Here is a 25,000-nt window from a genome sequence, read left to right on the forward strand (position 1 = left end):
CACCACGCTGCCGGACTTCACCATCACAGAAAATGAAATTCTTTCAGTCACGAAGATCATGAACGTAAACAAAACACCCGGGCCAGACAAGATATCACCAAGGCTTCTTAAAGAAGCAAGAAATGAGCTCGTGAAACCAATTACGATTTTATTCAATAAAACTTTACTAGTGGGTAAAGTCCCTCACGAATGGAAACTAGCAAATGTCACGCCAATCTTTAAAATGGAAATAAATCTCTCCCAGCCAATTACAGACCGATCACTCTCACTTCATTAGTGTGCAAGCTGATGGAAACAATAATAAGATATAAAACTGTTAAATATTTAGAAAAAAATAAAAATCATAAAGGATTCGCAACACAGTTTCAGAACCAAACGTTCGTGCTTAACAAACTTACGAGACTTCTTTTATGAAGTATTTAACTCGTATGTCGAGACAAAAGCTGTTGATATTATCTACCTTGATTTCCATAAAGCTTTCGACACTGTTCCCCATAAGAGACTCATCAGTAAAGTAAAAGCTCACGGTATTGCCGGAAACACCCTGAAATGGCTGAGAGACTGGCTCTCTGAAAGAAAACAGCGTGTTGTGGTTAACGGAAAAGAGTCAGATTTGCATAAGGTAAATAGCGGCGTTCCTCAAGGCTCTGTATTAAGACCAGTACTTTTTATAATATACATTAATGATATTGATAAAGGGATCAATTGCAAAATAAGTAAATTTGTAGACGACACCAAAATAACAAGTAAAGTAACGTCTGTGTCACAATGGCAGGAACTGCAGTGTGACCTCAATAAACTAACAAGATAGACAGAAAAATGGCAGATGAAATTCAATATAGAAGAGTGTAAAGTTCTACATACCGGAAGCAACAATGTTCAGGCGAGATATGTAATGAATAACATGCCACTGTCAAGCGCTGATAAAGGAAAAGATCTTGATGTCGTCGTGTCAAAAGACCTAAAGCCGAGTCAACACTGCACAGAAACAGTGAAGACGGCAAATAAATTAGTAGGGTTCATTGGAAGAACCTTTGAATTTAAATCAGTATAAATAAATAAATAAATATATATATATATATATATATATATATATATATATATATATATATATATATATATATATATATATATATATATATATATATATATATATATATATATATATATACTTAAAGTATAAAGTATATAAAATATAAGTGTATATATATATATAACTCACTGGTGCGCCCTCATCTAGAATACTGTGTACAGTTCTGGTCACCATATTACAAAAAGACATTGAAAAACTAGAAAAGATACAGTGTAGAGTCACTAAGATGATTCCAAGATTGCGAAATAAGCCTTATGAGGAACGACTGGAAGAAATAAACCTATTTAGTTTAACAAAGCGCAGTATAAGAAGAAATCTAATTGAAGTGTTCAAAATTTTTAAAGGATATAGTAACCTTGATCCAAATAAATACTTTACCATTGATCATTCTAACCTAACAACAAATAATGGATTCAAGATTGTACCAAAATCTTTTAAATCCCTCGAGGCCAAACATTTTTTCGCACAGTAAATATATGGGAAAAACTTCCTGCAGAAATTGTAAACAGCAATTCTATTGAATCATTCAAAAATAAAGTAGACAGATATTTAAAAGTAAATCCCCAACAAGCTCTCTTCTTGTCCGAATAATTACTAAATTCACTAATAAACTTTTTTATTTTACAGACACCAGTTTTATTATAAATTGTGTTAATTTTCAGATAGGCGTATAGAGTTCACCGTAGGGTGAATAGTACAACTTCCTTTCAACCTTTCCTATGAATATTCCATATTCCTCCTCCTCCTCCTCCTCCTTGTACTCCAGAATTCCTTTAATCTCGCCGAACTAAATTGAAGAGAAAAAAAGCGTTTGGACAGAATACTAAATATTGTAACACACACACACACACACACACACACACACACACACACACACACACACACACACACACACACACACACACACACACACACACACACACACACACTCCTCTGTGGTCTCCTTGGCATAACTTAAATTTCTACAAAAAAAAAAAAAATTAGGGAATATGAAATAATCTTGATAATGCAGCAGGTTCACCTAAGCGCTTTTTCCTCTTTCCTTCATCTGCCTCTTTCCTTCTTCCTCTCAGGCCCTTCCCTTGCCTCCTCAATGTGATGACTTTTTTTTTTTTTTATTATTTTCTGTCTTCTCTCCTTTTAGATTTTTACACTTGTTTTTATTCTTTTTTTTTTCGAAGTTCATCATATTTACTTGTCAGGGAAATGTCAGTGATAGGAGGAGGATTTAAGGGAGTGTGTGTGTGTGTGTGTGTGTGTGTGTGTGTGTGTGTGTGTGTGTGTGTGTGTGTGTGTGTGTGTGTGTGTGCGTGCAAAAGTGAGGGACTGCTTCTAGTACCAATAATAAGAATGATAATAATAATGATTGTAATAGTGTGTATATTAGTGGTAATAGTCGTGATAATAATAATCATAATTGTAATAATAAGAACAATAATAACAACAATAATAATAATAATAATAATAATAATAATAATAATAATAATAATAATAATAATAATAATAACAGCAACGATCAACAACTACCGCATCCTTAAAATTTTACATAGTCTACTAAATCAAAACCTAGCAAGCCTTTATGATGCACCTTTGGGAGAGGCAGAAGAGAAATATGAACAACACTCCTTACTTTGTCTTCCCCCTTCCATCACTTCACCACCAGGCTACGGGTTGGGGGGGGTGGACGGCTCTTATCACCTGAAAATGCAATTACAGGCACATTTGCTATCACAGGTAATGGAATATTCTTGTTGTCTGGAATGAATGTTTTTTCTTCAATGAATTTTTGTGTTGGAGTTCTTTTTCCTCTTGTATTTTTAATGACGTTTGATTGTGGGAGTTAGGCGACGCATATTCCTGGTTAATTGTGTGTGTGTGTGTGTGTGTGTATAGGTCGGTAGGTGAGCGAGTCTCGAGTCACATCCCAGTAGTCAGTGTTGTGTGAGGTCCTCTCTGCTTTGTCTCTGCGTCTTTCTATTTCACTTTTTTCTTTTTTTTTTTTTTTGTTTGCACTCATCGCTTAGTAAATAAAGGAGAACACTCGTAAAACTTCAAAATTGTAAATTCTGCTTTGAAATTTAGACAACTGCATTTCTGTCATTTGTCCTCAGGCTGTAAGTCATGTCATTGTTTTACCTGACTTCCTGCCGCGTCTCCCTCAACACCTGTCTATAATAATGAACTGCTACTACCTTGGACATACACACACACACACACACACACACACACACACACACACACACACACATCTAAATCCTCTCTTCCTCCACCCTCAATACTTTCTCCCTGCGCCTTCTCGTTCCACCAAATATTCCTCCATTGGCCCCTTTCTCAACATTTATTCCTCTCACTCCACCTCTTCTCCTCTCTTCCATTCCTCCCTGTCCTTTCATAACCCTTCCTAATCCACCTCTTTCTCCTCTTAGTCCATCAGCCTTCCACTCTCCCTTCCTCCACAACCGAATCTCACTCGCTTCCTCTCTCCCTTGGCCCTCCTCTCCTACTCTCCCTGGCCCCTCCTCATCCTCCCCTTGGTGGCAACTTCCTCCCATGAAGCGGCACTTAGATGCAGCCAAAGTTTGCCTCCATGGCCGCCAACTTCCGCTACGGTAATGAGTGAACTTCTTCTTGGGGTGACGGTGCAAGGAGGAGGAGGAGGAGGAGGGGGGAAAGAAGTAGTTTGTGGTAATGGAAGAGGAGGAAGACCAGGAAGAGCAAGAGAAAGTAATGGAGAAAAGGGAAAAAACGTGATATGAGTCGCTAGATATATTTGAGAGGAGAGTTGAGCGGAAGGAACACACACTCGGAGACACACACACACACACACGCACCCACCCACCCACACACACACACAGAGAGAGAGAGAGAGAGAGAGAGAGAGAGAGAGAGAGAGAGAGAGAGAGAGAGAGAGAGAGAGAGAGATTGATTTCGCTCTCGGGGTCATGTTAGCAGTACCGGAGAGGCCGTGCCAGGAGCCAGCTGTTACCGTCTTATTTTTACAGTGCCTCCCGGGAATGGCTCTTACGTTTGAAATGCTTCTTCTGCTTCCAAACGGCCTTGTATTTCTAGTTATTGGCAGTTCAACCTTTACAAGCTTCTGTTTCCCGCGAACATCAGCCGGTGTTCTGTCAGAAGCTGTTCCACTCTTTTTATTGTATGGCTGACACAAAGGAACACAAAGAAAAGAACAAATAGTTCCTTTGCTCTTCTCGAGGCTTGTATTTATTTATTTATTTATTCCTTTATTTAGCTACAGTGTGTAATCAAAAGTAAAATATGTAGGATTGGATTGTGATGATGCACTTTCATCATCATCGCTATCACCATCATCATCAACTTTGCATGATTCCACTGCAGGACAATGTATTATTCTCTCTCTCTCTCTCTCTCTCTCTCTCTCTCTCTCTCTCTCTCTCTCTCTCTCTCTCTCTCTCTCTCTCTCTCTCTCTCTCTCTCTCTCTCTCTCTCTCTCTCTCTCTCTCTCTCTATCTATCTATCTATCTATCTATCTATCTATCTGTCTATCAATCTATTCATGCAAGACATGTTCCAGTTTCCCGTGCAGGAGCTCAGGTCGCCAGCAAAGTGCAGGTGTAATTCCCTTGAGTCGCCGCCTCGTGAGTGGGCGACAGGCGGCGTGAGAGGCGCGTGGTCTGTTTGAGCGCGAGGCGAGCCTTTGAAAGAGTATAGGTTTTGTGTTCCCTGCAAGAGGGGCGTTTCCATAGTGACTGGATAAACTCCTGCTGACAATTCGTTATGCGAAAAGGATGTGGCTTATTTTTTTTTCTTTTTGTTTCTGTGTATTTATTTATTTATTTGTTTATTTTTGTGTATAAATATGTGGTATTTCGTTATTTTCGCATAGAGAAATTTTGGTCAACAAAAACATTAATTCCATAATAAGCCAACAAACGTAAACATTAAATTAACCTCGACATTAATTGGTATGAGTCATCGTGGCACCGCTGACAATTGTATAGTTTACTTTACAGTCAGGAAACGCCGGTCTTGCGTCGCGGCGACATGCAATAATTGGGGAGCGCGTTTTGTTTCAGGGCTCCCAGCAATCATAAAAAATGGACTGGGACAAACTTACTTATTGGCATCTCAATTGTATCTTTCCTCCTCACTCACGTCCATAGCAAGAGTGACCAGTATTAATTACTAGTGTCAGTATTTATTGTCTTTGGTGACGTGTAATCGTCTTTTTTTCCTCGGGGTGAAATGTATTCTGTTCTATTCATGCTGTGGTATTTATAGTGACTTGTGTGCGAGGCACACAAGTCACAGTGATACCGTTCAATCATAGATCTTTACATGTTGGGCTTGAATGGTGTCGATATAGCTGAACAAGTGAATTTGGAAACGCGAAAGAAGCAGAACCTCATACGAAAATTCGTCAAGGGAGGCAGTGAGGAATTGCCTTTTTCACAAACCTGCAAGAAGCCAAGTGGCAGGCCCTGCATCAAACGTTCATACCCAAGTGAATATTTGTCAATTCTTATCCATGGATTTATCTAAGCTTCCAGAAAAGCTCCCTAATAACTGTGCTAACAACCTGATTACTGTGTCTGTTCCTTTGCTACGCAACTATATTTGAGAATTTGTATATATCTATCAAACGCTTCTACGTGACAAATTATAGATCCCCATTTTTTTTTCTTTTTTTTTTTCTTAATAATGCGTCGAATTCAGAAAGGTACGTTTGTCATGACACGTACATGTATCCTCATCATTTTTGAAGTGCAATAATTAAAGACTAAAGTAGTATGTATTTGTTTTATTTTTATTTGGAATGTTAAAATGTTTGTGTTATGAGTTAGTTACCATCACTTGGCATCCCCGCTTTTTTTTTTTTTTTTTTTTTTTTTTGTGTGTGTGTGTGTGTGTTGGCTGTTCACACTTTGTTATTCTATTCACCTTATTTTTACGCTGCTTTTTTCATATTTTACTGGTATGTGACTTGTTGCCTGTATATACGTATTGCTTCGAGTCGCTCTTTCAGCATTCATAGAATGAAATGAATTGTGTAAACCTCTCCCATTCACACACACACACACACACACACACACACACACACACACACACACACACACACACACACACACACACACACACACACACACACACACACACACACACACACACACACACACACACACACACACACACACACACTCTCTCTCTCTCTCTCTCTCTCTCTCTCTCTCTCTCTCTCTCTCTCTCTCTCTCTCTCTCTCTCTCTCTCTCTCTCTCTCTCTCTCTCTCTCTCTCTCTCTCTCTATACACGGATGACACATATGAATAAAGGGGGAGAGAGAGAGAGAGAGAGAGAGAGAGAGAGAGAGAGAGAGAGAGAGAGAGAGAGAGAGAGAGAGAGAGAGAGAGAGAGAGAGATGAAAGCTCGTGAATGAGTGAGTGAGAAGGACTTGTGACATCGGAGGAATGTACTTGAGTATTCATTTTCTTTCTCTCTTTCCTTCAGGGGTGGCAGGAACAGGACCCCGCCTCCCTCGCAGCATCGCCCTCACTCTATCCACTGTATTTATGGGTATGTGTTTGCTTCGTATTCTCAAACTTTTTCAGCATTTATTTCCACAACTTATACTCTCGTTGAAGCTGTTAGGGTTTACAAGGATGTTTCCATATTGCAAGTGATAGTTAAAAAAGATTTTGCAGCGTGGATTCGGAAAACATTGTGAGAACGTGGCTATATAGTCATGATGAGAGTGTTTACAAGGGTGTTTTCAGGATTCGTCTTGGTTGAAAACGGATTTTGCATCTTCAGTCCGGAAAAAAAATCTCTATTTGTCCTTTGCAAGATTCGTGATGAAAGAGCAAAGCGTTTAAAAATAAGGATGAGCGAGTTAACTATGTGTGTGTGTGTGTGTGTGTGTGTGTGTGTGTGTGTGTGTGTGTGTGTGTGTGTGTGTGTGTGTGTGTGTGTGTGTGTGCAGGTTAAGATTGCATTACAGTTGTTGCTAGTCACGTGTAAGCAGTATCATGGAGAGGACGAGTCAAGGCAAACTGAGCGAGTGAGTTTATATTACAAGTAGTTAATTATAATAATCAGCGTTGAGTGGTGAGTAATTACTGTTAACCTGGTACTTCTATCTATTAATGAAAAATTGTATTGTTAGGTTTAAGTTCATTCATGGTAGCATTTTGTTGTAATATACTCAACTTTTAATGTAAAAGATGCACACCTCATGGTACTGCAAGCGTGGTATAAGAAAAATAAATCACCTATTATGAAAAAAAATGTCTGGGATACCGTATTCGTTCAGAGAGAGAGAGAGAGAGAGAGAGAGAGAGAGAGAGAGAGAGAGAGAGAGGGGTGGGGTGGGGTGGGGGGAGCAAGGCAGATGATATAATCTCCCTTAACTTCCTCATCAGCGTGATTAAGATGTTTTCCACTTTTAAACGCGACCTTAACATTTTATTTTTTATTTTTTGTGGTTTCAATTAATTTGCGCGTAAATTTACAAGAATGTCATTAACTGGTGACCTTGATGGTACGTTAAACACACACACACACACACACACACACACACACACACACACACACACACAGAGAGAGAGAGAGAGAGAGAGAGAGAGAGAGAGAGAGAGAGAGAGAGAGAGAGAATAATCTATTACTCAGAGATGACCAAATATTTAACCCTTTAACAAATTCTCTCTCTCTCTCTCTCTCTCTCTCTCTCTCTCTCTCTCTCTCTCTCTCTCTCTCTCTCTCTCTCTCTCTCTCTCTCTCTCTCTCTCTCTCCCTCCCTCCCTCCCTCCCTCCCTCCCTCCCTCCCTCCCTTCCTTCGGTCCGCTGCTGTGGTCACGGGAACAGCGTCATGACCAGCAAAGTTTACAGCGCCACAGTATTATGGTTTAATCTGGCCCAGGAAGGTTCACTTTAGTCTAACTTATGGTTAATTTCCAGCACGACGCGGAGGCCTCCGTGTGTGTGTGTGTGTGTGTGTGTGTGTGTGTGTGTGTGTGTGTGTGTGTGTGTGTGTAGGACCTGTTAACCGGTTATTACTTGTCGTCGTAAAGTCGTAAATGTTGAAAATAATTATGTATATCTTCTAGAGTCTGAATAAACGTATTTCTCTCTCTCTCTCTCTCTCTCTCTCTCTCTCTCTCTCTCTCTCTCTCTCTCTCTCTCTCTCTCTCTCTCTCTCTCTCTCTCTCTCTCTCTCTCTCTCTCGAATATGTAAAATCGCCACCATCCCGAAAAATAAAGACAAGGTAATAATGTGATTGATGATGGCGGTGATGATTACGGTAATGAAAGCGTTGGTGATGGTAGTGAGCAATGTCACATTCTCAGAAATGAAAGATCGTCATTAAAGTGAGGAGCACATCCCAGTCACGTTTTTAAACAAGTGTACATATATGTACAAATAATTGAAAAATTTTGCAATTAAAGATTTTCCTTTAAGATTACAGATTTTTTTTTTTTTTTTTTTTTTTATGTAGGAAGGATACTGGCCAAGGGCAACAAAAATCTAATAAAAAAAAATGCCCACTGAAATGCCAGTCCCTAAAAGGGTCAAAGCAGTGGTCAAAAATTGGTGGATAAGTGTCTTGAAACCTCCCTCTTGAAGGAATTCAAGTCATAGGAAGGTGGAAATACAGAAGCAGGCAAGAAGTTCCAGAGTTTACCAGAGAAAGGGATGAATGATTGAGAATACTGGTTAACTCTTGCGTTAGAGAGGTGGACAGAATAGGAGTGAGAGAAAGAAGAAAGTCTTGTGCAGCGAGGCCGCGGAAGGAGGGGAGGCATGCAGTTAGCAAGATCAGAAGAGCAGTTAGCATGAAAATAGCGGTAGAAGACAGCTAGAGATGCAACATTGCGGCGGTGAGAGAGAGGCTGAAGACAGTCAGTTAGAGGAGAGGAGTTGATGAGACGAAAAGCTTTTGATTCCACCCTGTCTAGAACAGCAGTATGAGTGGAACCCCCCAGACATGTGAAGCATACTCCATACATGGACGGATAAGGCCCTTGTACAGAGTTAGCAGCTGGGGGGTGAGAAAACTGGCGGAGACGTCTCAGAACACCTAACTTCATAGAAGCTGTTTTAGCTAGAGATGAGATGTGAAGTTTCCAGTTCAGATTATAGGTAAAGGACAGACCGAGGATGTTCAGTGTAGAAGAGGGGGACAGTTGAGTGTCATTGAAGAAGAGGGGATAGTTGTCTGGAAGATTGTGTCGAGTTGATAGATGGAGGAATTGAGTTTTTGAGGCATTGAACAATACCAAGTTTGCTCTGCCCCAATCAGATGCATAAATCATAAAAAAAAGTAAGAAAAATATTAATATAAAAAGTATAAATCAATCAAAGAAGTGTTGTTTTTAATGTGTTATTTTCTTATAAAAGTTAAATATAGTTAGTTTTTTTTTTAAATAAGGAACATATTCCAATTACCAAAACAAAATTTTTTAATTTATCTTTTTTTCACTTTTATGCAAAAAGATTTAAAAATGCAATTAAAAATTTATATTTCACATATGTACAATGGTTCTTCTTTAAGTGAGGAACAGATTCTCATTACCGGAAGAAAATTTTGAATATAAATAAAAAAAAATTGAAAAATTTTTGCATGTAAAAATTTTGCTTAGAGATTAAAGATAACTAAATCATAAAAAAGTAAGAGAGGAATATATATATAGATATATATATAGATATATATATATATATATATATATATATATATATATATATATATATATATATATATATATATATATATATATATACGAAAAATACAAAATTTTTCTTATTGATATATATATATATATATATATATATATATATATATATATATATATATATATATATATATATATATATATATATATATATATATATATATATATATATATATATATATATATATATATATCAATAAGAAAAATTTTGTATTGTTCGTATTTTTTTTTTAAGTGTAATATTTTTATTCTTTAGGAACCACTCCTAAGAAGCCAAAAGAATATTTTACATATGTGCAGTGAATCTTTTATAAGTGAAGAACACAACAATAACCAAAGAAAAAAATTTTATTGAAAAATTTTCAATTTTTAACAAAGGTCCTTAGGTATAAAAAAAAAAAAATCCAAAATTTTTACAAATTAAAATTTGTCTTAGATTTTAGATGCTTAAATCATGCAAGTAAGAGATAAACATTAAAATAAAAAGTATATATCTTTTTGAAAAGGTGTTTTTCAATGTCTTATTTATCTATTTATTTATTTTTTTAAAGTTAAATATGACTGTGGAGCACTCCTTACAAGTCAAAGCAATATTTTACATATTTACAATGTCTTTTTTTTTTCCTTGAGTAAGGAACATGTTCCAATTATGAACATTTTCAATTTGAATTTAAAAATTTTTTTTAACAAATTCGAAAATTTTTGCAATAAAAAAATTACCCTTAAGATTAGAAATGCAGGAATCATGAAGAGTAAGAAAAGAATATTAATATAAAAGCTATATATCAATAAAAAGTTTATTTTATGTATCTAAATTTTTATAAAAAGTAATATACTGTTATTGTTATCTACACCATTCGTAAGAAGTGAAAAAAATTACATATGTACAATGGCTCTTCTTTAAATAATTAATATATTCCAATTACCAGAAGAGAATGTTTAAATTGAACATTTTCCTTTTTTTAACAAATTAAAAAAATGCAATTAAAAATTTTCCTTGTTGCTACAAATTCATATCTCCAGAAATCTTCCCTCTCTATGGATGAGGGACAGTGCGAAGAAGGGAGGCGATCATGATGCAAAATATATAGAGGGAAAAGAGGATTATTTATATTGTCAAATTACGAATGTTCTTTCCTCTCCTGTATGTTCCTTTCTTTTTCTTACTTCATATTTGTTCTCTCTCCTCTCCTCTCTCCTCTCCTCTCCCTTCTTTCCCCTCCCATTCAACACCCCTTAACACAACAACAAGCCAAACCTCATCTTTTCATCTCCTTTACACCCTCCTTCCTCTCACTTCCTTTCCCACACATCCCTCTTCCAACCCTCCTTTCCTACCCTTCTCCTCCCGCGGGACGAGTAAGTGCAAATCTCAGCGGGAGGAGCAGGTGATTTATAACCGTAATTAGGCGCAGCTCCTGGCGGCGGGAAGACATCCACACCGCACTCACTTCCTGCAAAACTTCCCGCCGATTTATGGGGAGGAGTTGTGCGTCTCAGATTGGTGATGGGCAGTAAATCGCAGCGTGTCTGAAGTTGGGGTGGTGGGAGGGTGGGCGGGTGGGATGCGTGGGCTTGTGTGAGTGGGTAAGGTAGAGATGGTGGTTGAATGTTCTTGTGTTGGTAAGTATCTGCTCTCTCTCTCTCTCTCTCTCTCTCTCTCTCTCTCTCTCTCTCTCTCTCTCTCTCTCTCTCTCTCTCTCTCTCTCTCTCTCTCTCTCTCTCTCTCGTCATATGTCTTTCATTGCAAAACGTTTTTCTCGTTTTCTATTTTTTTTCTTTCTTTTCTCTCTTAACTCTGTTCTATTTTCTTTCCTCTTTTCTGTTTTCTTTATTTCTTTTTTATCTTTCTTTCTTTCTTCACTGTTCTATATCTAAAGTTTTTTTTTACCTTTTTTCAGTTTCTTTTTTCTTTTTTTTAGATCTTTTTGTTTCCCTTATTCAGTTTCGTTGTTCTTAATTCCCCTTTATATTTTTTCTTCCTTTCATTATTTCTTTCTCTCTCTCTCTCCCTTTTCTCTTCCTCCCCCATCCATCATCATTTTTCCTTGTGTCATTCCTCCAATTCCACCCATCCATTAATATTGAAATTCTCTCTCTCTCTCTCTCTCTCTCTCTCTCTCTCTCTCTCTCTCTCTCTCTCTCTCTCTCTCTCTCTCTCTCTCTCTCTCTCTCGAATTTATTTTATTTTAACACGATTAGTTACTTTATTATTATTATTATTATTATTATTATTATTATTATTATTATTATTATTGCTGTTATGTTAATAGTAGTAATAGTAGTAGTAGTGGTAATCGTAATCATCATCATCATCATCATCATCATCATCATCAATATTCGCAACTGCACAGGAAGTAACATGATACACACACACACACACACACACACACACACACACACACACACACACACACACACACACACACACACACACACACACACACACACACACACACACACACACACACACACACATCACCTTGCCGCTAATAAATTACAAGCTCATTAACGAAAGGCTCTGAACTGCGATCCGAATTACTAAAACTCATTTATATGTTAATTGCTCATTTCCTGTTTAGATTGAGTGCCAAAGGTCCGGGCGTTGATAAGCAGCCAGGGGATCTATGGGGACTCTGCGGCCGTTGCTCTTCCTGTACCAAACTCTACACATATTTTGCACCCGTTTGGATACCTAACCTGCCCGACCTGATGTCTGTATTTAAGAGCGAGGGAGAAACAGGCAGGCAGACAGGCAGACTTGATGTACATACTGAGGGCTAGGAAGAAGTATGTAGTCAGACAGACATGAATATAGATAAACAGACTGACAGGCAAACAAAAAGGCAGATAGACAGATAGACAGGCAAACAGGCAGGCAAACAGGAAGAGAGACAGGCAAAAAGGCACACTGACAGAGAGGTAGACAGACAGGGAAACAGGCAGAGAGGGAAAGAGGCAGACACAGACGAACAGGCAGAGAGGCACTCAAACAAGCAGAAAGGTAGACAGGCAGATGGGCAGGCAGGCAGACAGATGCATGCAGACAGACAGGCAGAGAGACAGATGGACAGAAGGACATGTAAAGAAGATGGAAAGAAATGAAAGTACGATAAAAGAAAAGTGAAAGGGAAGAACGGAAATGGGAAGGAATATTGAAAAGGGAATTATTAATGATATGAAATTAACAAGTACTTAGATGATAAAGAAAATGCAAGAATGAAAGGAATGTAAATAGGTTTGGAAAAAAATATATATAAAAAGACGAATCAAACCAAAAGAAAAAAAAATATAAGTTTTATTTTGTTAAATATTTATATTTATACATATAGAAACAAAGAAAACTTAAATATAAATAGTTATTCCGTGTCAGTCCTCATAAACATTTTCTTTTTGCCATTTTGATATTTTATTTTTTGTTCTCTGCTTTTAGTGCAGGTGTTAAAATGTACATTCTCTCTCTCTCTCTCTCTCTCTCTCTCTCTCTCTCTCTCTCTCTCTCTCTCTCTCTCTCTCTCTCTCTCTCTCTCTCTCTCTCTCTCTCTCTCTCTCTCTCTCTCTCTCTCTCTCTCTCTCGTGTGTTAGTGGGATGAAAGGGAAAGAGCGATGAGGGAACAAGATGAACGACACACACACACACACACACACACACACACACACACACACACACACACACACACACACACACACACACACACACACACACACACACACACACACACACACACACACACACACACACACACAGCCTCCCTCTTCTTAATAAATGAAATCACACACACAAATGAATGCACAAAGGGACTAACAGGTTCTCTCGTTAACCTGAACTTGCTGAACTTTCGGCACTCACCTCATCTGACCTCATTCATTCCTTTATTCATTCATTCTTTCATTCATTTATTGACCCATTGATTTATTTATTCTACCATTCACTTCAGCATATGTTTTCTTTTTGTAACATTAACCTCACCTCGTTGTTGTCATTCATTCTTTTATTTACTCATTCATGCTTGTGTTCACTCATTCATTTATTCAACCATTTATTCGTTCACTAGGATGTATATATATATATTTTTTTTTATTTATTCTTAACATCCGGCTGCTTCACTCCATCTTCGTCTACGTTTTCTTCAGTTCCATTCGTCTGTTCATTTGTACTCTCCACTTCAGCTGCACTCGTCACTTGCACGTCTTCTTTCAGCGCCTCGACACTCCTCTGGTCTTGTCTTCCTAACACATTCTTACACAAAAGCAATGCGTGTGTGAATTAGTATACTGACACATCAATACCTGGCTTGTCCCTCAAAGTTCAAATCACTTTCGCCTTCCTTCCTTTCAATACCCGCTCAAAAAATTCTTTACGTGACTTCAGGGAGAGAGAGATCTATCAATAATTTCTCGTATTTATCCAGAACTAGCCAGGCAACCAACTCTGACGGGCCGCCTTATGTAAATGCCACGCACTAATCTCTTCCACGCCGCTGCCACTCCTAAAAAGACTCCCCGTAATTGCCTTTCACCCGAACGTTTCCTTAACATCGTTGCGTTTACGTCAAAGGCGCCTCATTATTAGAGCGAGCGGAAACCGAGGAAACTCAGTGTTCAAACCCCACAGTGTGTCGCTCACGGCTTATTTTGTGTCACTGCCAGCTTGGTGGGTTGAGAGAGAGAGAGAGAGAGAGAGAGAGAGAGAGAGAGAGAGAGAGAGACTTTTACACAACTTTATTTGGTGTATTCTTTTCATATTTTGTAAACTTTATTTATTTAATACTTAATGTTTTGATCCCCCTCATCCTCCTTATTTCTTTTCTTCTTTCTTCCCTTTCTTCCACCACCACCACCACAGACATCATCATTATCATTATCATCATCATCATCGTAATCTTCGTCGTTGTCATCACTTATCATTTCTTCTTAATTTCTCTTCTTCTTCTTCTTCTTCTTCTTCTTCTTCTTCTTCTTCTTCTTCTTCTTCTTCTTCTTCTTCTTCTTCTTCTTCTTCTTCTTCTTCTTCTTCTTCTTCTTCTTCTTCTTCTTCTTCTTCTTCTTCTTCTTCTTCTTCTTCTTCTTCTTCTTCTTCTTCTTCTTCTTCTTCTTCTTCTTCTTCTTCTTCTTCTTCTTCTTCTTCTTCTTCTTCTTCTTCTTCTTCTTCTTCTTCTTCTTCTTCTTCTTCTTCTTCTTCTTCTTCTTCTTCTTCTTCTTCTTCTTTCCTTCAAGGCAAATTGTGTTTTTCATTGATGTTTGTCCTCCTTTTTGTTTCCCTAGGTGAGCTTACATTACACAAGATTAGGCAAGGTTACGTTTTTGGTTATTTATAAGGGGAATTTTTTTTTTTTTTTTTTTTTGGGGGGGGTTCATCTGGTATTTAATTTTATTTTGGCTACCTGTTTATTTTGTACCTGGACATTCTTGCAATAACGTAAAAAAAAGGCTAAAAAAAAAATATTCGTGTTGCAAGAGATGAGTGATGCCACAGACACGTACTCGTATTACAATTGTTAGTTTTGCAGATTTCTAGAAGGCTGTCTGTCTTAATTCAGCCCCCTTTTTTATTTAATTATTTATTTATTTATCTATTTATTTTTATTCTTATTTATATCTATTTATTTTATTTTATTTTATTTTATTTTATTTATTTATTTTTTTTTTTGTGTGTGTGTATGTGTATGTGTGTGGGAGTGTTGTAAGATATGTTAAAGTTTATTGCTGCTTCCTGTTCTCGTTTTTATTGTTGTAATTGTCATCGTTATTGTAGTATTGAATATTATTATTATTATTATCATTATCATCCATTTATACTTAAGAAGTCTTGCTTTATTTTTTCCTCCTCCTCCTCCTCCTTTTCTCCTCCTCCTCCTCCATTTCTCACTTCGTAATTTGTCGTCTTTCGTATCTTTCTATTCCTAATATTCCTGATTCCTTCTTCTCCTTGCGTTTCTCTTATTTGTATCCTTTACACTATTTCTTTTTCCTCATCTTTCCTTTACTGCTATCCTTTATTCATGTTTTCCCCTGTTTCCCATTCTAGTACATCCAACTTTTCTTTCCTCATACAACATTTATGTGGATTTTTTTTTCCAATTCTCATTAATTTATTTCTCATTCATCAGTTTACTTCCATTCACAACCATTACTCCTCCTCCTCCTCCTCCTCCTCCTCCTCCTCCTCCTCTCCTCCTCCTCCTCCTCCTCCTCCTCCTCCTCTTTACAAGGGCAGGAGATAATATTAGAACTTAGTCTACCTATCTTGGAAGCAATCAAGTAGTGAGGAAAGTAATATCGAGAGAGAGAGAGAGAGAGAGAGAGAGAGAGAGAGAGAGAGAGAGAGAGAGAGAGAGAGAGAGAGAGAGAGAGAGAGGGGGGGTGGATGGCAAGGAGAAATGGATTCCCTGTCTAAGGTAAAGTTGTGTTGATGTTAAGATTAATGAGAGTTTGAGTGTACTTTTGTTTGTTTGCTGTTGTTGTTGTTGTTGTTGTTGTTGTTGTTGTTGTTGTTGTTGTTGTTGTTGCTGCTGCTGCTTTCTTGTCCATGTTACTAGGTACTAATATCGTTTTTATTATTATTTGTATTGTTATTCATTATCATATCAGCATCAGCATTACTACTACTACTACTACTACTACTACTACTACTACTACTACTACTACTACTACTACTACTACTACTACTACTACTACCACCACTTCACCACCACCACCACCACCACCATCGCTATTGTTATCCTACCCTTGGATATTGGACAGCGAGGTTTGATGCGTTGTGGATCAGGATTAGAGAGAGAGAGAGAGAGAGAGAGAGAGAGAGAGAGAGAGAGAGAGAGAGAGAGAGAGAGAGAGAGAGAGAGAGAGAGAGAGAGAGAGAATATATGCAGAAATCGGTGTTGATAACGGAAACGAGAATAACAAGTACAGGGATAAATTGCAGAAGTATACGAAAGAAAGAGAAAACTGAAGAGCTGAAAACTGTGTTCGGCTAAGCGAGGTAGGAGTTGTGTAAGAGAGAGAGAGAGAGAGAGAGAGAGAGAGAGAGAGAGAGAGAGAGAGAGAGAGAGATGGACAAATTGACGAAAAAGATAAAATCACTTCACAGAACAAGACGGTGACAACGAAAACAAACCAAAACTAAATGGAGGAAATGGAAAAAGTGAGAAGAAAGGAAAGGATTGATAAGGAACAACAAAAATAAAGTCAGGGAGAGTAAACAAAGCCGCAGCGGAAGGGAAAATAAAACGAATGAATGAAGTGGGAAACATGGAAGAAGAAAGGATAGTGGAAGTGAGCACCAGAGTGAAAATAAAAACAGGAAAAAGGAAGAACAGATAAAAGAGGAAGAATAGACTCCACAAAGACTCAGTTTGGGAGAGAGGAAGTGAGAGGAGGCAGAATTGACGAATAGGAAACGTAAAGGTGGTGAGAAAAATACTGAATAATTGGAAAATAATCGAAAACTGAAGGGAAGAGGGAGGTTTAGGTAAAAAAAAAAAATTGAGTCCAAGAAATTAAAAGAAAAATAGTCCAATATCAAAAAGGAGAAGTTGGGAAAAAAAAAAAAAGAAATACAAAGGAAAGAAATTAGTAAATTAAAAGGTTACAAAGCACTGAAGCAAGAGACAGCATTTTCCCATAAAGAACACAGAGACCATGATACTTAAGAGCAATGTACCATACAATATACTGAAAAAAGACTGTACCTGGAATACAGCACAGACATAAAGTGAATCAGATACATAAGATAAAAGAATGTAATAAATACCTTACAGTAAATATAGAAATGTACGCTTGCAGCAATCAGTGAAGCAAATGAAATACAATAACATTAATAACACTGTTTATAGAATAAGTAATGACTAAATAAAAAGTGCCCGAGACACACCGGGTGATGGGCGTGACAGTAGTGATAAAAACAAACGAGAAAATAGACACATAATTATGGATATTTTTGTAACATTAAGGTAAAAAACATTAGTGATAAATACAGAGCTGCGTCATTTATCTCGTGCACTCCAGCCGTCGCGCATTGCAACACTTTATACATAATACACACTGACACTTTTAATGTACAATAATAACTCGGTGTATATCAGGAACTCAATCTCCGTTTACCCAATCTCCGTTTTCTGATGCAGTTTCGAGTCCTTGAAATACAGTATATATGTTTTCCCTTTGTATTGGTCATTTCTCTCTCTCTCTCTCTCTCTCTCTCTCTCTCTCTCTCTCTCTCTCTCTCTCTCTCTCTCTCTCTCTCTCTCTCTCTCTCTCTCTCTCTCTCTCTTTCTCTCTGTTTTCTTTTTCTTAGAATTCCAGCGAAGAATTTGTAATTAATTTTGACATAGGAACGTGTTTTCTTATTTTCTTATTTTGATATTTTGTTATTCTCCTCCTCCTCCTCCTCCTCCTCCTCCTCCTCCTCCTCCTCCTCCTCCTCCTCCTCCTCCTCCTCCTCCTCCTCCTAGCTTTGTCATTCCAACAATTGTAACCCTCTTTCATCGTTCTGCTTTTCTCCTCACTCTTTCGTTTTCCTTTTCTTCCCTTCCTACATCCATTATTAATGTATGAGAGAGAGAGAGAGAGAGAGAGAGAGAGAGAGAGAGAGAGAGAGAGAGAGAGAGAGAGAGAGAGAGAGAGAGAGAGAGAGAGTTTTCCCACACTTTCTTAATTAATGAGCCCCGCCCCACATCTGGCAGACGATAATTTGTCTGCAGCGACAGGTAATTGTTACTGAATTTACGCCACAGGTCTACTCAGCAGGTACTACATTCCACTACATTCCTCCAGACTCATTTTTGCAGACTAAAAAAGCCAAAATTGCTCGTTTTTTTTTCTCTTATTATCCTGTGTCCGTTCATTCTTTATAGTGATTAAAATGCTAGATGTTTATTGGATCTTTTATTTTCTTCCAGACTCCTTCCATTGGTGGCCTATGTGTACATTTAGTATTGACTTTGTACTGATGGTGTGGTGTTGTATGTGATTGTAGAGTTATACATTTGTGTTGTTATTATTATTATTATTATTATTATTATTATTATTATTATTATTATTATAGTTCTTTCTTCCTCCTTTACGTGTCCTTTGTCAGAGAGTGAGTGAGTGATTGTGTGTGTGTGTGTGTGTGTGTGTGTGTGTGTGTGTGTGTGTGTGTGTGTGTGTACATTCTTATTTCATCTTTGTAACGTCACATATAACTGATAAGAATCTCTCTCTCTCTCTCTCTCTCTCTCTCTCTCTCTCTCTCTCTCTCTCTCTCTCTCTCTCTCTCTCTCTCTCTCTCTCTCTCTCTCTCTCTCTCTCTCTCTCTCTCTCAAGTATTAATTTACCTGGACAAAGGACACAAAAATTAGAAAAATAACTCCGATTCGTGTCTTGCTCCCATAAAGATCATGATGCCATTCGGAGCGGAGAAAAGATAAAAAAAGTTGCCTAATTAATTTGATAAGTAGCGAGTTATTAATTCAATTAGTTTTAGTTTTTTTGAAATATTCCTCGATGTTTTTGTGTGGGTTTCCTCCCCCATCTTTATCTCGTCAAGCTTCATTAAAGATCAGTTGATAAGCTATCTGTAAATTAGGAAATAAAATAAAACTCAACTTCTCAAAGAAACGGAAAGAAAAAAAGAAAATTTCAAGCAATAGCAGATTTGTTGACCCACACACGACTATTTGTGAAAAGCCGTGGTATGCTATTTGATTGAAAGTGAAGAGATGCTGAATAGTTAGTCTTACTCTCTTTCCTCATTCCAAAAAGACGTCCTCTTTCCCTCCCTCTCCTTCAGTATCTCCTCCTCTCCCTCTCCCTCCAACTGACCTTCGCTCTATATTCACAAACTCCTCCCTGATTTTTTTTTCTTTAATTCGTATTCCAAATCTTCTCCCAAAGTCATTTTATATTCCATATCTTTCTCCTTATACTCTCTCTCTCTCTCTCTCTCTCTCTCTCTCTCTCTCTCTCTCTCTCTCTCTCTCTCTCTCTCTCTCTCTCTCTCTCTCTCTCTCTCTCTCTCTCTCTCTCTCTCTCTCTCTCTCTCTCTCTCTCTCTCTCTCTCTCTCTCTCTCTCTCTCTCTCTCTCTCTCTCTCTCTCTCTCTCTCTCTCTCTCTCTCTCTCTCTCTCTCTCTCTCTCTCTCTCTCTCTCTCGTAAGACACAATACGCCTTTTTACGCCTTTTTATATGCATTCTTTATCCAGGGTTTTAAGAAGGTAGGCATGGATTTTCCTCTCGTTTTTTGTTTATTCCTCCTTGTGTTGAAAGAAGCTTACGTTTGGTGCGACTCGGATCACCATGAAGGATGAATAGCTGGTGATAGGGTCAGACATCGCGAAAAGAAGGAGGAAGGGAGGAAGAGAAAGAAAGGAGGAGATAGGAGAGCAGGTAGAGAAAATAAGATAGAAAGGGAAGGAAGGGAGCGAGAGAGAAAAGTGGAGGAGAGATCAATGGGTAGGAAGATCAGGGAGAGGAGAAGGGGAAGTAGATAGGGATACAGATGGGAAAGAAGTTGTAGGAGATGGAAAGTGAAAAAGAGAAAAAGAAGATTAGGAGGAGGAGGAGGAGGGATATATTGAGAAAGCAAAGCAGAAGAGAGAAGTAAGAAGAGAGAAAAGAAGAGGTATGAGCTGGAGAAAAAAAATAAGGAAGAGGAAAAGAAAAAAAATGGAAGATGGAAAAGTTTGAAAAATAAGAATGACAGAGAGAGAGAGAGAGAGAGAGAGAGAGAGAGAGAGAGAGAGAGAGAGAGAGAGAGAGAGACCTGGTATTACGATCAAAGAGAAAAACTTTGTTCATTCCTTTGTCGGGCTTCAAATACTCCTTGAAGATAGTTGGCGTCCCGGGCGCGTGACGGGCCTGACGAGGAGAAGGGCGAGGAGAGCAGGGAAGAAAGAGGAACAAGAAAAAAAGACGAAAGGAAAAAGAAAATGAGAAATATAAGAATAAGAATAATAGTAAGCATTGTACAAGAAAATGTGTGAATAGTAAAAACGATAGGGAGGACAACAACAAAACAACAAAAATAATAATAATGATGATAATGATAATAATAGCCATGATAATAACAACAACGAATTGGACAGAAAAAGGAACAAGAAAAAGGAAAAAAAAATAGGAAAAGGAAGAAGAGGAGGAGGAGGGGGAGGAAGAGTAGTAAAATAAGTAGAAATTAAAAAAAAAAAGAAATCGGCGCTGGTGGATGTTCGTTACTGACAAGCACCAACATTATTTAGCGTAATTGACAGGCGCACAACAATATGACTGACAGATTGAAAACTTATATCAGTCAAACAGACTCAATAATGACCAATGGACAAACAAACAGGATGACCCTCTCCACACACACACACACACACACACACACACACACACACACACACACACACAATAGCAATAGCCATAACAACAACTAGACAAGGTACACGTTAACACAAATAAAAAATAAAAAAAGACATGTTGCCGGGAGTAGCCACACGTTTGTTAACAGGTAGGAGCAGGTAGACGCGCTGGCAGGTGGGTAATGAGTAAAGGAGGAAGTGGCCAGGTAGATGCAGGTGTGGCTGGGTCACTGTACATAACCAACATGGCGTTTTTCTGTTCATTATACATACGATGTTATTATGCATTATATCCATTGCTGCTTGTGTGTGTGTGTGTGTGTGTGTGTGTGTGTGTGTGTGTGTGTGTGTATCTGTCCATTCCCATTAGTTTAATAATTGCTCTGTTAAAGGACATTGTTATTAATTTGCTTTTGTTTTTCTTTTCAATGTAATTCCAATTCAAGTGATTTTTTGTACAAAGAACAAAGAAATTTGCTAAGGAATTAATACTTTGTTACCGTGTGTGTGTGTGTGTGTGTGTGTGTGTGTGTGTGTGTGTGTGTGTGTGTGTGTGTGTGTGTGTGTGTGTGTGATTCTCCTTTCTCCTTATCATACATCACCTTTCCTCTCCCATCACCTTTCCTCTCCCAAAAGGCATTAACACCTGAGCTGAATTGGAACCAGTGGCAATGTATCTTTCAACCAAGAACTTTAGCACAGAGCCGCCGTGCCCCTCACGTGTATTTTAAGTGAATCACATGATAGTTCGCCGAGGTGTTCACTGAAGCTTGCGGCGATGTCATGAAGGTGGAGTGTCGTGTGGTGGTCAGACGAGTAGATTATTTAAGAGCTGTGTGAAGGACTCGGGAGCTGCGTGAGGTCGATTAAAACCTAATGAACCTGCAAGTGTTCCCGTGAGCGGCTCGTGCATTGTATTCCGAAGGCTGACCGTGTATAATTCATATGTATTTTTTGTGATAAGTCTTTCATTTAGCAGCTTCACCTCGCCCCAACACTTGATCTCTTAGGTGTTTCATATTTTGCAGATAATAATTTCTGGTTGAATCTTGCCTGATTTTCTGGTCTGTTTTCTCTTTCCCCTGAAGATAACGAGACTCGCGTGTTGGAGAAATGTTAAGAAATGTTACTTAAATACAACTGAAAATTATTATTTTATTTATTTTTAAAAATTTGTTTATTTATTTATTTTATTTATTTATTTATTTTTTTCAAATGTTAACTTATTGAAGGAATTGAATGAAATTTTCCAGTGGAAAGTGTTAACCATTTTTCTTCAACCCCAAAAGCTCGTAAGCATTGGGTCAGCTTTGCTTGCTTTCAGAGGAGCAACGCAGAGACGAGACATTAGCCTTCCATCTCATGAAGCTTCCTTACCCTCAATAATTTTATCCGTAATCATGCCACACCTGTCTTCTAAATTGCTCAAAAGTAACATTAATAAGAAATGTCAAAATTTAGCAAGTTAACCAACTCGTGACTTCTGCCATCTTGCCAAACATCATCTTTCCTCCCTTCACTTTCCTCCCTGTGGCTGCTCTGGCATCTCCTCTATCTCTAAAGCTGAACTCTTCCGGCAGACCTTTACCAACAACACACTGGATAATGCAGAGTTTGTTCCTCCTTCACTTCCTCACTCAGGGCATGTCATGTCTGTTGTAGAAATTCCTTGTATCTTTTCCTTCTTTGTCTTTGATCTTCAGAACGGTTACGGCCCTGATGGAGTCCTTATTGTACTTAGTTCATGTACTACCTTGCTTTCTCCTCGCTTTGTCATGCTTTACCCTCAGAATCTATCAACATACACCTTTCCTTACTGCTGAAAGGCTGCCTATTTACTCGTATGTATTCAAGGGGTGCGTTCTCAAATTTTCGGCACCTCATCATTATTAATCTTTAAAGAGATTTTATTCTAGTGTATTAGGTTTGTTGAAGAATATTTTCACGAATCTAGTGACAACCTGGAATCTGTATCATTGATGAAAGGAGGAAAAAAAATGGAAACTAATTTTTTTCTTTTAATCGTTGTAATGAAATGTCAGGGTCTTTAAGAATACAGGTTTTAATATATATATATATATATATATATATATATATATATATATATATATATATATATATATATATATATATATATATATATATATATATATATATATATATATATATATATATATATATATATATATATATATATATATATATATATATATATATATATATATATTTTTTTTTTTTTTTTTTTTTTTTTTTTTTCCTGATTACCTTTTACTTTAACATTTATTCCTGCCACAATTATTCCTGTCATTTTATCTGGGGGAATTATTCCCAGTGCCACCAGCAGCGCTCTTTGGTAATGTGATGTTGATTAAAGTGGCGATGAATTTCCGCCATTGCTGTGAAAATGTAACCTCATGTTTGTGTCACGCGTCAGGGGGAAAGACAACACAGAGGTCACGGGTGGCTCTCCTGTGGCTCTCCTCTTTCCTTAGTGAAAATTCGCCACATGAACTCTCGAAAACAGATAAATTGGCATCGTATGCACGTAAGTTATCCAATTAGAGAGAGAGAGAGAGAGAGAGAGAGAGAGAGAGAGAGAGAGAGAGAGAGAGAGAGAGAGAGAGAGAGAGAGAGAGAGAGAGAGAGAGAGAGAGACTATATCTGTTGGAGGGGTAACCATTGACCTGTGAAAAGACTGAAGAGATTCAAGTATCTGTTGCTTTGTATATCATGTGTCCCTCGGTGAAGCTTTTAGTATACGAGTATCTTTACTATAATGGATTGTACCTATAGTTATTTTAAATGAGTAAACACGATATTGTCACTGTAAGACTAAGAGAGGTTTCACTGCAGGACAAATATTTATATTGTCCATAAAAGAAAAAGAAGCGATATATTTTATATATTTTATTTATTTATTTATTTTTTATATTATTTCAGACTAATAAGACCCAAGATTCAGGTAATTGAATAGCTAGGCGCGTAAATTAGTAGAGAGAGAGAGAGAGAGAGAGAGAGAGAGAGAGAGAGAGAGAGAGAGAGACAGAAAACCATTACAATTCACCAAAGCACAGAATTACAGAAGCACATGAATTCCTCCACATTCCCAGTCCAGAGAATGAAACCGAAAAAAATGTAAGAAATAAAATTCATTGTAGTAAAATTTCCATGGCTCGGTGCAAACAAAAATTCCTGGTGAGGGATGGAGGAGTGCGTGACCTGAGAGCAGACGGAGATGTGGACCCGTGGAGCTCTCTCTCTCTCTCTCTCTCTCTCTCTCTCTCTCTCTCTCTCTCTCTCTCTCTCTCTCTCTCTCTCTCTCTCTCTCTCTCTCTCAATGTTCAATATCTATCTGTCAGCTTATCAATCAATCTGTTTGTGTGTGTGTGTGTTTGTGTGTGTATGTTTGAGAGAGAGAGAGAGAGAGAGAGAGAGACACCGACCAACCGACCAATAAGAGTAACTCAAACCCATCCAAGTACTTACATAATCTAGAAGGAAAGAAACTACATTACAAGATTTCTCCCTTCTACAAAACAGCATCTGGAAGGTCTTGTAAGCTCCAGGGACGGTGCGTTACTCATACTTCCCTTTCACTGGTAAACTTTAGACCCCTTTTTTCTTTTTTTTCTTTTTTTTTTTTTTTTTTTTTTTTTTGTCTTCCCGCCTCCCAGCCACTTGAACTGTTTCGTAAGGAGAAGCATCAAGTCAACATGGAAACCAATCTGGTCGTTCTTTTTCTTGGTTCTTCTTTTGTTTCTTTTAGGGAATGGCGTTAGAATATAAGGAAAAAAAAAAGGAAAGCTGCAGGAATCTGTCAGACCTACACGTGTTAGTTCATTAGTTCATTCATGAGACATACCTATTGTTCTTATTCATTGTG

The 25,000-nt window shown here is 37.8% G+C and overlaps 1 long non-coding RNA gene across 1 annotated transcript in view; it reads left to right on the forward strand.

Annotated features, from left to right (window-relative positions):
- LOC135105450 (uncharacterized) overlaps positions 1-25,000 on the forward strand; it is a 147,559-nt gene that overhangs the window by 62,919 nt on the left and 59,640 nt on the right. Inside the window, exon 3 of the long non-coding RNA XR_010270851.1 lies at positions 6,579-6,644. This is a non-coding gene — a long non-coding RNA (uncharacterized LOC135105450). The remainder of the gene's footprint in view (positions 1-6,578; positions 6,645-25,000) is intronic.

This window comes from Scylla paramamosain, chromosome 12 (genome assembly GCF_035594125.1).
Source record: "Scylla paramamosain isolate STU-SP2022 chromosome 12, ASM3559412v1, whole genome shotgun sequence".
Classification (NCBI taxonomy): Eukaryota; Metazoa; Arthropoda; class Malacostraca; order Decapoda; family Portunidae; genus Scylla; species Scylla paramamosain.